General features: G+C 37.8%; 1 protein-coding gene across 2 annotated transcripts in view; it reads right to left on the reverse strand.

Annotated features, from left to right (window-relative positions):
* HECW1 (HECT, C2 and WW domain containing E3 ubiquitin protein ligase 1) overlaps positions 1 to 15655 on the reverse strand; it is a 592171-nt gene that overhangs the window by 394371 nt on the left and 182145 nt on the right. The gene's annotated exons all lie outside the window — the stretch shown is intronic.

Raw genomic sequence — 15655 nt, forward strand, 5'->3', positions numbered from 1 at the left:
GATTGAAAAATCTTTAATGAGACACATCATAATAAAAGGAACAAAATAAAATCAGAAATAAAAAAGGAGAAGCAACTGCCATCACATAAAAGGAATTTAAGGTAATATTATGAATAACTCTAGACTCCCAAATGGACAATATGGGCAAAATGAATCAATTACTAAAACTACATAATTTTTCAAAATTAATTAAAAAGAAACAGAAAATCTGAGCATACAGTTTACAAAAAATGATACTGAAGCAGTAATCTAAAAGGTCCTAGTAAACAAAAGTTCTGGACCAAATAGCTTCACAGGTGAATTTTACCAACTTTATAAAGAACAAATATTTATTTTTCTCTATTTCAAGAATTTAAAAAGGAGGAACCACCCCAAGCTAATTTTATAAGAAAAAATTTTAAAAGACCATTCTAATATTAACTCCAAAGCCAAATAAAGGTACTACCAAGAAAGAAATTATACACCTATATCCCTAATGAACATAGATTTAAAAATATTCAACAAAATATTAGAAAACAGAAGCCCATGAAAAAGATCATACACCATGATCAAGTGAGATTTATTCTTGACATGCAAGGTTGGTGCAATATTTGCAAATCAATTAATATGATGCACCACATAAACAAAACCAAGCATAATAATCATATGATCATATCAATAAATCCACAAAAAAAACACTTTACAAAATTCAGCACCCAATTATGTTAAAAACTCTCAGCAAAGTGGGAATAGAGGAAACATTCATGAACCTAATCAAGGCTGTATATAATAAACCCACAGCTAACATCATACTCAACTGAGCCAGTTCGATTGTGAGCTCATCAGGCTTGAGCGCAGGCTCACCAGCTTGAGTGCAGGGTCTCTGGCTTGAGCGCAGTTGCCAGCTTGAGCATGGGATCATAGACATAACCCAATGTCATTCTCTTGAACCTGAAGCTTGCTGGCTAAAACCCAAGGTCACTTGCGTGAGCAAGGGGACACTGGTCAAGGCACATAAGAGGAAGCAATCAATGACCAACTGAGGTACTGCAATTTCAATTCATGCTTCTTATCTCTCTTCCTTCCTGCCTGTCTGTCCCTGTCTGTCCTTTTCTTTCTCTCTTTCTATCTATCTCAATCTCTCTAAAAGAAAAAGAAAAAAAGAATGAAGCATGGAATATAATAAAAAAATAACAAGTGACAGAAACACACACAAAAAATAACCAAAGTAGACACAGAGCTATGAGAAAACAAAACATAAAATTACTATAGATTATCTTCATGTTTCAACAATTACCCTAAATGTAAATGCACTGAACTCAACAATAAAGAGGCATAGAGTAGCAGATTGAACCAATAAACATAACCCAACTATGTTCTGCCTTCAGGAGACATATATAAGCTGCAGGGAAAAAAGTAGGCTCAAGTGAAAGATTGGAAAATGATTCTTTATGCAAATAATACCCAAATAAAAGCAGTTCTAGCCATACTTATATCTGACAATACTGACTTCAAGGCAACAATGATAACAAGAAACAAATACAGATATTTCATAAGAGTGAAAGGTACACTATATCAAGAAGACTTTATTTTTTAAAATATATATACAATGAATCAAGGATAAATATATGAGATCTAATAACAGAACAAAAAAAAGAGAAATATAATGACACAATATTATTTGTAGATCTCAACACACATTGACAGTTTAGATAGATCACCTAAACAGATAATCAAAAAAGAAATGTCAGATTTAAAAGACACACTAAACCAAATAAAGATAATAGACATTTACAAAACATTTTATCCCAGAACATCAGATTTTACATTTTTTTCCAGTGTGCATGGAACAGTCTCAAAGCTAGACCATATATTGGGCCACAAAACTAAACTTAACATTCAAAAAAACTGAAATTATACCAAACATCTTGGCTGACCATAATGTTTTGAAATTAGTATTCAACAACAATGAAGAAGAAGTAAAAAGCTTCCCAAACAAACAAAAAAACAAAAGAAAAAACAAAACAAAACAGAAACTGAAGAAACTCATTACAACCAAACCAGTACTGCAAGAATTGTTAAGGGGCCTGCTATAAAAAGGGCAAAGAAAAAAAAAGAAATCAAGAAAAAGAGAAATGTAGATTTAAAGAATCAAATGGCAAAAAGTAAGTGCATGTCAATAATAACCTTAAATGTAAATGGATTAAATGCTTCAATCAAAAGACATAAGGTAGCTGCATGGATGAGAAAACAGGACCTTTACATATGCTGTCTACAAGAGACCCACCTCAGAAAAAAAGATGCACATAGACTAAAAGTGAAGGGATGGAAAAAAGTATTTCACACAAAAGAAAAATAAAAAAAGCTGGGGTAGCAATACTTATATGTGATAAATAGACTTGAAAACAAAGACTATAGTAAGAGATAAACAAGATCATTACATAATAATAAAGGGAGAGTTCCAATGGGAAGTATAACCATTGTAAATATTTATGCATCTAATGTAGAAGCACTTAAATATATAAGGAATATTTTCATGCACATAAAGGACAAGATTAACAGCAATACTATAAGAGTAGGGTATTTTAATACCCCACTAACATCAATTGATAGATCCTCTGGACAGAAAATTAACAAAAAAAGAGAGCTTAAATGACACACTAGATCAACTGGATTTAATTGATATCTTCAGAACCTTTCACCCCAAAGCAGCAGAATATACATTCTTTTCAAGTGCTCATGTACATTCTTTAGGATAGACCAAATGCTAGGACACAAAACAAGTCTCAACAAATTTAAGAAGATTGAAATCATATCAAGCATCTTCTTGGATCACAATGGCATGAAACTAGAAATTAACTACAATTGAAAAACTAAAAAACACTCAAACACTTGGAAACTAAATAGCATATTATTAAATAACGAATGGGTTAACAATGAGATCAAGGGAGAAAGAAAAAATTTTCTTGAAACAAATGAAAACGAACATAAAGCAACTCAAAATTTATGGGACACACCAAAAGCAGTCTTGAGAGGTAAGTTCATAGCACTACAGGCATATCTTAAAAAGCTGGAAAAAGCTCAAATAAACAATTTAACCCTGCATCTAAAATAACTAGCAAAAGAACAGCAAGTAAAACCCAGAGGAAGTAGAAGGAAGGAAAAAATAAAGATCAGAGTGGGAATAAATGACATAGAGGCTAAAAACAAAACAAAACAAACAAACAAACAAACAAAAAACCCAATACAGAGGATCAATGAAACCAAAAGCTGGTTCTTTGAAAAGGTAAACAAGATTGATGAACTTTTAACAAGACTCACCAGGAAAAAAAGAGAACTCAAATATGTAAAATTAGAAATGAGAGAAGAAAAGTAACAACTGACACATCAGAAATACAAAGGATTGTAAGAAAATACTATGAAGAAGTGAACTGTATGCCATATTATTAGACAACCTAGGTGAAATGGACAAATTCCTTTCAAAAATCAATATAGAAGAATCAGGAGAGTTCCTTTTTAGGTAACCAACTGACTTTCTCTTGATGTTTTTAAGATTCTCTCATTGTGTCTAACTTTTGCCATTTTAATTATGATTTGTCTTGGTGTGGCCCTTTTTGGATTCATCTTATTTGGGACTTTCTGCACTTTCTGGACTTGTGAGTCTTTTTCCTTCACCAAGTTAGGAAATTTTAAATTATTATTTCTTAAAATAGTTTCTTAATCCATTGTTTTCTCTTCTTCTTCTGGTACTACTATGATGAGGGTGTTGTTACACTTCATGTTGTCCCAAAAGTTCCTTTAAATATCTTTATTTTTAATTATTTTTTTCTTTTTGCTGTTCTGATTGGGTGTTTACTGTTAGCTTGTCTTCCAAATGGCTAATTCAGTCCTCTGCTTTATCCAAACTATTGTTTATTCCTTCAAGTGTATTCTTCATTTCATATAATGTATTCTTCATTTATAACTGGTTCTTTTTTATGGATTCTATGTCCTTTTCATGCTCTTGTAGTCCCTACTAATTTCCTTAAGCATCTTTAAGCATCCTTAATAAGCATTTTTTGAACTCTATATTTGATAAGTTGCTTGTCTCAATTTAATTTAGCTCATTTTCTGGAAATGTCTTGGGGTTTTTTTGTTTTTGTTTTTTTTGTTTGGGTTTTTTTTGTATTTTTCTGAAGTTGGAAACGGGGAGGCAGTCAGACAGACTCCTGCATGCACCCAACCAGGATCAATCCAGCATGCCCACCAGGGGGCGATGCTCTGCCTATCTGGGGCATTGCTCTATTGCAACCAGGGCCATTCTAGTGCCTGAGGCAGAGGCCATGGAGCCATCCTCAGTGCCTGGGCCAACTTTGCTCCAATGGAGCCTCAGCTGTGGGAGGGGAAGAGAGACACAGAGAGGAAGGAGAGGGGGAGGTGTGGAGAAGCAGATGGGGGCTTCTCCTGTGTGCCCTGGCTGGGAATCAAACCCAGGACTCCTGCATGCCAGTGGCTCTACCACTGAGCCAACTGGCCATGGCTTCTTCTGTTCTTTTATTTGGAGCATGATTCTCTCTCTATACACACACACACATATGTATACACACACACATATATATGCTGCCTCTGTGTTTTTGTTTCTATGTATTATATAGATCTGCTATAACTCCCAGTCTTAGTAGGATGGCCATATTACATAGTAGTTGTACTATAAGACCCAGTGGCAAAATCCCTTTGACCACTTAATCTGGGTGCTATAGGAATCTCCTTTTGGTGGGTTATGTGGTCCCTCCTGTTATAATTGAGTCTTGATTGCTATTGGCCTATTCATATATAGGGTCTATCCTTAGACTGGCTGACTATAAGGATCAACCCCAACCATAGTTCATGAGCTGCTGTGCAGGTGCTGACCACATGAAGCAGATTTTGCCTCAGCAGAGTCTGGCGCTTGCTGAGTCACCCTTTGGATACGCCAGTTGTGAAGCTTCGTGAATCATGCTCTGATGCTCTCTGAAGCTAGCCACTGGATGTGTTGGTTTTGGGGTCTCTTGAGAGGGATTCTAATCCAGGTTAATGTTAGGTGCTGCTCTTGGCAGCCTGTTTGGAGTTACAAAGTGATCCACAGTTTGTGTCTGCCTCTGCTATGCCCGGGTGTGAATGAAATAGATCAAGTTGTACACCAAGGCTGGTTTTTATGAGCACTGGGCTGGGAGGCAGGTCAGCAAAAGTTTCAAAGCTCCCAGCGATCCACCTCCACCTGCCTCTCTCTACCTGCCAGTTGCCTATAAGTTTCAGTCACTGAAAACTTTTCTGGCAGTACTTCAGTTGCATGAGGTGAGTTCCCAGTAAGTCACTAGGTAAAGGCAAGTGGTATACACTAGACTGACACAGGTATAGACTCATAACCCTTGTTGGGTCTGAAGCCACTGAGCAAATATTCTTGGGTATTCCAAGTCTAGGTGCCACCCACTGGGTGCTCACACAGGCAGATTGTCAGGAACTTTCAGCACTGTTTATCAGGTCCACACATCCCAAGAATAGGCCATGTCAAGGGAGGGCCACATATCATTTCACATGCATGGGAAACAGAGATTTTCCTAGTCACACAACTTGGCTGTCCCAGATTCTTACAAGAGCCCAACTTCAGCAGGATGAGACTGCCAGGAGTCAGGAGAATGAGGCTAGTGAATCTTCCATGAGGGATAAGTGACAATGGCTTGAGGGAAGTTTGTGGAAGTGATCCCCAACCCAGATACACACAACTCAGTCTGTCCTAGTTTCTTTCCAGGGCTTGGAAGGGCAGAGCCACCAGGAGTCAGGATAGTGGGGTTGCCAGGAATCCAGAGAGTGGGGCTAGTGGATCTCTCTTCAGAGGGAGGCATCAGTCAAGTTCACAAGAAAGTGAAGAGAATTGCCCCCACCCCAAAAACACACAATGAAGTCACTGACATTCCCTGAGTCTGCCCAGACCTTTATCTATACTTTGGTTCTAGCATTTGATTTTTCAGAGCTCAGAGCATGAGCTTTTCAGGGTGGGCAAGGAGTCCAGAGGGTGGGGTTATGGCATTTCCCCAGGCTGATGCTACATGGAGTGGAGTGCTCCACTCAAGAAAGATGAGGTTGGTTGTTTGGGAGAATGACTCAGCACAGGGATCTTGGGGGTTTTCTCCTCAGGTCACTACCCAGAGCCACAAATCCCAGTTTAGCCTCACATGACTCTAGTCTGCTTCACCTTCCCTTTGCTGGAGTACAGGGTGAGGGACTGTGAATGAGATTTTGTGTATTAGCCTTTTAAGAGGGCACCTGTGTCTCTAGCAGACTCCTGTCTCTACCTGGCAGACAGAATCCTTGCTGATTTTCACAGCCAGATATTCTGTGGTGCCTCTTTCAGTTTTGGTGTTTGGGGCTGGGGAGACTGTCTTAGGGTTTAGATCCCACACTTCCCATGGGGAACCCTGCTCAGCTGAGAGATCCTTCTGGAACTTCAGCCACTTTTCATGAAGGCAGGGCCAGCCCCTATTGCATTTCCACCGTTCCTACAGACTGATGCAAATACTTGTTTATAAGACTTTTTTTCAGCTAACCTTCAGTTGGTTATTCAGGCTGCATACTCTATGTTTTAGTTGTAATTCCAGTTTGGTTCTGGGACAAGGTGACTGTAATAACCAATTATTCCATCACCATCTTGGATTCCCCCCTGTTTAAGTTATTTTAATAAGGCCTTAGCAGAGGGAAAGGAATGGCTGCTTTTATAAATTGATCATTCTAAAGGATTTTTATATATTAAATATTATTTTAATATTGCAATGTAGAATCTAGCAGATGAGTTACTAACAACCTACAATTTATGAACTTTTAAGAATCACAGATAATTTTGAATCAAAAAATTATTTTTAAAATCTTATGCCACCAAAAATGTCATTTGCATCAAATAACTTCATAGTTATCTATGTGCAGCTTCTATGAGAACAAAATATCAGATTTTAATATTCTCAGGTGATGAGCTGTGTTTATTTGTATTTCAGTCAAAGCATTGTGTTAATACCAGATCTTATTCATTTATGCAGTTTCATCATAGGTTAATATTTGTAAGCCACCCTTCCTTCTTCTCTCTTCTTCTATGATGCGGGCTCCTAGTTTTTGTCCCATTTTCCAACACCCTCCATCTCTCTCCTGATTTACTCCTTTTCCTTTTTCTTTGACAAGGACTTTCTTGTATTCTCTTTCTATATATAATCCACAAGTGACTTTATCTACTCTCAGGGTGCCAAGTACCCCAAGTCTACACTCTAAGCTCAGATATACGGCTGATCTCCAAATTCACCCTTTTCCTCTTTATGGGTGAATGTCTATCAGGTGCCCACCTCCCCTGCTCCCTTTGATTCTCTTCTAGCTATTTCCTGACATCAGGAGTGAATGGCATTGACATCCACCATTGCAGGAAGATACAGCTACAAAGAGTTTATTTAAAACTAGATCTCAGGCCAAAAACCTAATTGCCCAAGGTGTGAAACAAGTAAGATTCATAATAAAAGTAATGGTGGGTAAAAGGGAGATTATGTCAAAATTAAAGAATGCAGTTGAGTCTAAAGCGGGAAGCTAATGCTTAAGTCCAGCTGACTAGAGCCACATGAAACCACAGGCTTAGTCTGCTAAATTGAGGGTTTTTGTAAAGGAAGGTTAGACTTTGGATTTCAACATGAAATCTCAGCATGTTTAAGTGTTAATCACTAATCAAATTTTTAAAAATGAACTAAGCAAAATATCCTTGGTGAGTTTATATTTTATAAGTACTGTTCTAGATTAATGGTATCCAAATACTTTTATTCAAAAACTATTTTAAAGCAAATTAAGGGAGATGACGTCAGAGTAATGGCAGGGTAGGAAGCGATACCAATAAATCTCCCCCAAACCTCAACAAGACCTTCAACCAGAAACAGAAAAACCTAACCTTGGAGCCTCCAGATGTTTTGCAATACACCCAAAGGTATGATCGAGCGAAAAATTGGCTAAATATATAACCAAACCCCGAAGGAAATAGGGAGTAAGAAATGCTCCGCCTTCCTCACTAACCTAAACAGGGCGGTTTTCACTGGAAACTGAGAATATAGAAATTAAGGCAGGCAAAGGGGGTGAATACATCCAGGCCACGGCACAAACGGCCGAACCAGGCTGTGGCACGAAGATCCAAGCCGAGGAAAAACTGTTCCTGTGAAAACCCGGGCAATACAGTTAACACTCGTGCAAAACCCAGACAAAAAAAGACAAGCGGGGCAGCCATTTTACCTGATCTCCTGGTCTGTGCGTGCAGATAGTGGGCGAGAGATTCCTTCCAAAGCCCCGGGAGGGTGCGCCCGTGTTACTCCACAGAGAGACAGAGTCAGAGGCCTATGTGTGGGCCAAAAGCCTCCAGGCCACCCCAGCACCCTGGGAGAGCCGCACACGGGGAGGGAGCGAGAACTAATTCCAACACTGTAACTTTTCAGTGCGCGCGATAGGTTTCACTCAGAGGGTAAGACTCCGGCCTCACATCCTGGTCTGCGCGCATGGAGAGTGGGCAGGAGACTCCTCCCAGCATCTCGGGAGTGGGAACCCGTGTTGTCCCACAGAGGGGCAGAGTTGGGGGCCTTTGTGTGGGCCGAGGGCGGAGTCTCAGGCCACCGCAGCGCCTTGAAAAAGCCACACACGGAGACAGAGCGAGAGCCAATTCCAACACTGAAACTTTTCAGTGCAGGCGGGGGGTTTCACACAAAAGGTGAGACTTCCGGTCTAACATCCTGGTCTGCGCACGCAGATAGTGAACGAGAATTTCTGCCAAGCACCCAGGAGTGGGTGCCCGACAATGTTACCGGACAGAGTGGCAGAGCCAGAGGTCTTTGAGTGGGCGGAAGCCCCGGCTGATTATGCTAGCGGCTCTGACTGACTGAGCCTTACCCAGAGCCCTGTGCTGAGTGGAAATAGAGTGGGGAGTTGCCAGCTCTTTGAGCCTCTTACTATCCAGGCAGAGGCAGCAGCAACCCCATAGCTGGATTCTCAGGCTACTAATTGAGGAAGGAAAGACTAGGAGAGAGGCTCCAGGAACATGGACTCTCTCACTGGTGGATTCTATAAATGCTAATGAGCCTCAACTGCCAACGAGACTGAAGCACAAAACATGACATCGCCATAGAGACTTATCAACTGAAAACCTCTACCTGAGGGTGCCAAAGGGGCAGAACCCGGGGTACAGAGTCACCGACCAGGAAGAGGGAGAGAAAAGAAAAAGCAAGAAGATAACCTCTCAAAATCAAGAATAATCTGCAGACTTTATAACCTATCCCATTTTATTATATTTGTTCGTTTGTTTCTCTTATTTCATCCTTGATTTTTTTTCCTCCACCAATTTGGTCGTTTAACTCTCTACTGGTCTTACCCTCTCCTCTCCTTGAACTACACTACCCATAAGTGTTACATCTCCCATTATCTTTTCTTTCCTCTTCCTTTCTCTCTATGAGGGTTGCACTCCAAAACCCTTAACTCTCTCTCTCTCTCCTCTTTTTTCTATTTTCTTCTATTAGTGGTTCCTTCTTTTCTCTCTCTCTCTTTCTTTTCTCTCTCTATATTAGTTTCTTCCTTTCTCCTTTACGTCTCCTCTCATTCAAACCTCAATAACAAACAAATTATTTTATCTGGGACTCAAACTTATGTTTGTGGTATTTTGGGGGGGTTTTACTTCACCTTTTTAACTCACTAGCAGTGCTCCCATGCATGGCTCTCCATTTTATCAAGCTCTTGTTCCACTAAAAACAATAGTAATTCTTTAGTTTGTCCCCCCATTTTCCTGTTTCCCTCTTAATCCTCTCATCATAACTCTTAGACAACCAACACCTAAACGCAAATCATTATATTCTTGATCCAAATTTTTTCATTATTTGCTTTTTGTGGATCCATACCCCCCTTTTTTATTTTTATTTTTTATTTTTTTTTATTATTTTCTTTCTTGCGCCTTTATTACTTTTCCCCAATTCAGGCCCTCCATTACAGTCATTGATTGTTCTATTAAATACAATATAATTCACAGTTCACCACAAGATTTTCTCAAGAAAGAGGGCAGAGGAGAGGAGAGGAAAAAAGGAGGGGGGGAATAAATTTTTTTTTAATTTTTATTTTGTTATTTTATTATTCTTTATTTCATTATTAATTTTTTTTAAAAAAACAACTCTTCAATTTTTAATTTTTTTAACTTTTTATTCTTTATTAAATCTCATTAATACTATCAACAAACCACCCTCAGATGCCATTAAGGAAGAGAAAATCGAATATCATGGATACAAAAGAAAGAGAGGTAACACAGCTAGATGAGGAAAAATCTATGGAGAAAAAAATTTAATATATTGGAAACCTTGGAGTTAAATGACAGAGAATTCAAGATAGAAATCCTAAAAATCCTCTGAGATATACAAGAAAACACAGAAAGGCAATTTAGGGAGCTCAGAAAACAACTCAATGAACACAAAAAATATATGTCCAAAAAATGGAAACTATAAAAACAAATCAAACAGAGATGAAAAACTCAATACATGAGCTGAAAAACGAAGTAACAAGCTTAGCTAATAGAACAGGTCAGATAGAAGAGAGGATTAGCAAAATAGAAGACAAGCAACTTGAGGCACAACAGAGAGAAGAAAGAGACTCAAAAATAAAAAAAAATGAGATAGCACTACAAGAATTATCTGACTCCATCAGAAAGAATAACATAAGAATAATAGGTATATCAGAGGGAGAAGAGAGAGAAAATGGAATGGAGAACATACTCAAACAAATAATAGATGAGAACTTCCCAAGCCTGTGGAAAGAACTAAAGCCTCAAGTTCAAGAAGCAAACAAAACTACGAGTTTTCTTAACCCCAACAAACCTACTCCAAGGCATATCATAATGAAATTGACACAAACCAACAGCAAAGAAAAAATTCTCAAGGCAGCCAGGGAAAAGAAGAATACAACATATAAATGAAGGCCCATTAGATTATCATCAGATTTCTCAGCAGAAACTCTACAAGCTAGAAGAGAGTGGACCCCAACATTTAAAGTCCTGAAAGAGAGGAACTTTCAGCCATTAATACTATACCCATCAAAGATATCCTTCAAATATGAAGGAGAAATAAAAACATTCACAGATAAAGAAAAGATGAGAAAATTTATCATCAGAAAATCCCCACTCCAGGAATGACTAAAGGGGGTTCTCCAATCAGATACAAAGTACAAAAAAAAAAAAAAAAAACAGAGACACAAGTAAAATCTCCAAGAAGAACACAATAAAACCAAATTTAAACTGTAACAACAACAAAAAGAAAAAGGGGGAGAAGATGGAGATTAACAGTAGCAAAGGATGATGGAGTGCAAAAGTACTCACAAAATAGTTCACAACAATGAACAGGGTAGGGACCCTTTTCATTACTCAAAGGTAACCACCTTTGAAAAAACCACCACAGAAGCACATGAGATAAAAAAGATAGTGACAGAGGAAAGATGTATGGAATACAACCAAATAAAAACAAAAGATAGAAAAACGAAATAGAAGGATCAAACAAGACACAAAACTAACAGAAAGCAAGATATAAAATGGCAATAGGGAAATCACAAGTGACAATAATTACACTAAATGTAAATGAACTAAACTCACCAATAAAAAGGCACAGAGTAGCAGAATGGATCAAAAAAGAAAATCCAACTGTATGCTGCCTACAGGAAACTCATCTAAGTAACAAGGATAAAAACAAATTCAAAGTGAAAGGCTGGAAAACAATACTCCAAGGAAATAACATTAAAAAAAGCAGGTGTAGCAATACTTATATCGTATAATGCTGACTACAATACAGTAAAAGTACTCAGAGACAAAAATGGCCATTTCATAATGGTTAAGGCGACACTGAATCAAGAAGACATAACAATTCTTAATATATATGGACCAAACCAAGGAGCACCAAAATACATAAGACAGCTACTTATTGACCTTAAAACAAAAACTGAAAAAAATACAGTCATACTTGGAGACCTCAATATACCGCTGACGGCTCTAGATCGGTCATCCAAACAGAGAATCAACAAAGACATAGTGGCCTTAAACAAAATACTAGAGCGCATGGATATGATAGACATCTACAGGACATTTCATCCAAAAGTGACTGAGTATACATTTTTCTTAAGTGTACATGGATCATTCTCAAGAATTGACCATATGTTGGGCCACAAAAACAACATCAGCAAATTCAGAAAAATCAAAGTTGTACCAAGCATATTTTCTGATCATAAAGCCTTGAAACTAGAATTCAACTGCAAAAAAGAGGGAAAAAATCCCACAAAAATGTGGAAACTAAACAACATACTTTTAAAAAATGAATGGGTCAAAGAAGAAATAAGTGCAGAGATCAAAAGATATATACAGAAAAATGAAAATGACAATACGACATATCAGAATCTATGGGATGCAGTAAAAACAGTGATAAGAGGGAAGTTCATATCACTTCAAGCATATATGAACAAACAAGAGAGAGCCCAAGTGAACCACTTAACTTTACACCTGAAGGAACTAGAAAAAGAAGAACAAAGACAACCCAAAACCAGCTGAAGAAAGGAGATAATAAAAATCAGAGCAGAAATAAATGATATACAGAACAGTAAAAGTATAGAAAAAATTAATAGAACAAACAGCTGGTTCTTTGAAAAGATCAACAAAATTGACAAACCCTTGGAAAGACTTACCAAGAAAAAAAGAGATATTACTCATATAAACCAAATCCAAAATGAAAGACGAGAAATCATCATGGACACCGTAGATATACAAAGAATTATTTTAGAATACTATGAAAAACTTTATGCCACTAAATTCAACAATCTAGAAGAAATGGATAAATTCCTAGAACAATACAACCTTCCTAGACTGAGTCAAAAAGAAGCAAAAAGCCTAAACAGACCTATTAGTAGAGGAGAAATAGAAAAAACCATTAAAAACCTCCCCAAAAATAAAAGTCCAGGCCCTGACGGCTATACCAGCGAATTTTATCAAACATTCAAAGAAGACTTGGTTCCTATTCTACTCAAAGTCTTCCAAAAAATTGAAGAAGAAGCAATACTTCCAAACACATTTTATGAGGCCAACATAACCCTCATACCAAAACCAGGCAAGGATGGCACACATAAAAAAAACTACAGACCAATATCTCTAATGAATACAGATGCTAAAATACTAAACAAATTACTAGCAAATCAAATACAGCAACATATTAAAAAAATAATACATCATGATGAAGCGGGATTCATCCCAGAATCTCAAGGATGGTTCAACATACGTAAAATGGTTAACATAATACACCATATCAACAAAACAAGGAACAAAAACCACATGATCTTATCAATAGATGCAGAAAAGGCTTTCGATAAAATACAACACAATGATATGTTTAAGACTCTCAACAAAATGGGTATAGAAGGAAAATATCTCAACATGATAAAGGCCATATATGATAAACCATCAGCTAACATCATATTAAATGGCACTAAACTGAAGGCTTTCCCCCTTAAATCAGGAACAAGACAGGGTTGTCCACTCTCTCCACTCTTATTTAATGTGGTACTAGAGGTTCTAGCTAGAGCAATCAGACAAGACAAAGAAATAAAAGGCATTCTTACCGGAAAAGAAGAAGTAAAGGTATCACTTTTTGCAGATGATATGATCCTATACATCGAAAACCCCAAAGAATCCACAAAAAGACTACTAGAAACAATAAGCCAATACAGTAAGGTGGCAGGATACAAAATTAACATACAGAAGTCAATAGCCCTTCTATATGCCAACAATGAAACAACTGAGAACGAACTCAAAAGAATAATCCCCTTCACAATTGCAACAAAAAAAATAAAAGACTTAGGAATAAACATAACAAAGAATATAAAGGACTTATATAATAAAAACTATAAACCATTGTTAAGAAAAATGGAGAAAGATATGAGATGAAAGAATATTCTTTGTTCCTGGTTAGGAAGAATAAATATAATCAAGATGGCTATATTACCCAAAGCAATATCCAAATTTAATGCAATTCCCATCAAAATTCCAATGACATTTTTTAAAGAAATGGAGCAAAAAATCATCAGATTTATATGGAACTATAAAAAATCCCGGATAGCCAAAGCAATCCTAAAGAAAAGGAATGAAGCTGGGGGCATTACAATAACTGACTTCAAACTATATTATAGGGCCACGACAATCAAAACAGCATGGTACTGGCAGAAAAATAGACACTCAGACCAATGGAACAGAATAGAAAGTCCAGAAATAAAACCACACACATACACACACACACACATATATATATAAATATAGTCAAATAATTTTTGATACAGCGGCCACGAACATATAATGGAGAAAAGAATGCCTCTTCAATACATGGTGCGGGGTAAACTGGAAAGCCACATGCAAAAGAATGAAACTGGACTACAGTCTCTCCCCCTGTACAAAAATTAACTCAAAATGGTTCAAAGATCTAAACATAAGACCTGAAACAATAAAGTACATAGAAGAAGACATAGGTACGAAACTCATGGACCCAGGCTTTAAAGAGCATTTTATGAATTTGACTCCACAGGCAAGAGAAGTAAAAGCAAAAATTAATGAATGGGACTACATCAGACTAAGAAGTTTTTGCTCAGCAAGAGAAACTGATAACAAAATAAACAGAAAGCCAACTAAACGGGAAATGATATTTTCAAACAACAGCTCAGATAAGGGCCTAATATCCAAAATATACAAAGAACTAATAAAACTCAACAACAAACAAACAAACAATCCAATAAAAAAATGGGAAGAGGACATGAACAGATACTTTTCCCAAAAGGAAGTACAAATGGCCAACAGATATATGAAAAGATGTCATCTTCTTTAATTATTAGAGAAATGGAAATCAAAACTGCAATGAGATACCACCTCACACCTGTTAGATTAGCTATTATTAACAAGACAGGTAATAGCAAATGTTGGAGAGGCTGTGGAGAAAAAGGAACCCTCATACACTGTTGGTTGGAATGTAAAGTAGTACAACCATTATGGAAGAAAGTATGGTGGTTCCTCAAAAAACTGAAAATAGAGAGCGAGATGACGTCAGAGTAATGGCGGGGTAGGAAGATATACCGATAAATCTCCCCCAAAATTCAACAAGATCTTCAACCAGAAACAGAAAAACCTATCCTTGGAGCCTCCAGATGCTTCGCAATACACCCAAAGGTATGGTTGAGTGAAAAATTGGCTAAATATATAACCAAACCCTGAAGGAAATAGGGAGTAAGAAATGCTCCGCCTTCCTCACTAACCTAAACAGGGCAGCTTTCTCTGGTAACTGTGAATATAGAAACTGAGGCGGGCAAAGGGGGTGAATAGATCCAGGCCGCGGCACAAATGGCCAAACCAGGCTGTGGTACGAAAATCCAAGCCGAGGAAAAACTGATCCTGTGGCAACCCGGGCAATACAAGCTAACACTCGCGCCAAACCCAAACAAAGAAAGACAAGCAGAGTGGCCATTTTACCCGGTCTCCTGGTCGGAGTGCGCGCAGTTAGTGCGCAAGAGATTTCTTCCTAGGCCCCGGGAGTCGGTGCCCGTGTAGCCCCACGGAGAGGCAGGGTCAGAGGCCTTTCTGTGGGCCGAGAGCAGAGTCTCTGGGCAG

The sequence above is a fragment of the Saccopteryx bilineata genome, chromosome 4 (assembly GCF_036850765.1).
Source record: "Saccopteryx bilineata isolate mSacBil1 chromosome 4, mSacBil1_pri_phased_curated, whole genome shotgun sequence".
Taxonomy (NCBI): domain Eukaryota; kingdom Metazoa; phylum Chordata; class Mammalia; order Chiroptera; family Emballonuridae; genus Saccopteryx; species Saccopteryx bilineata.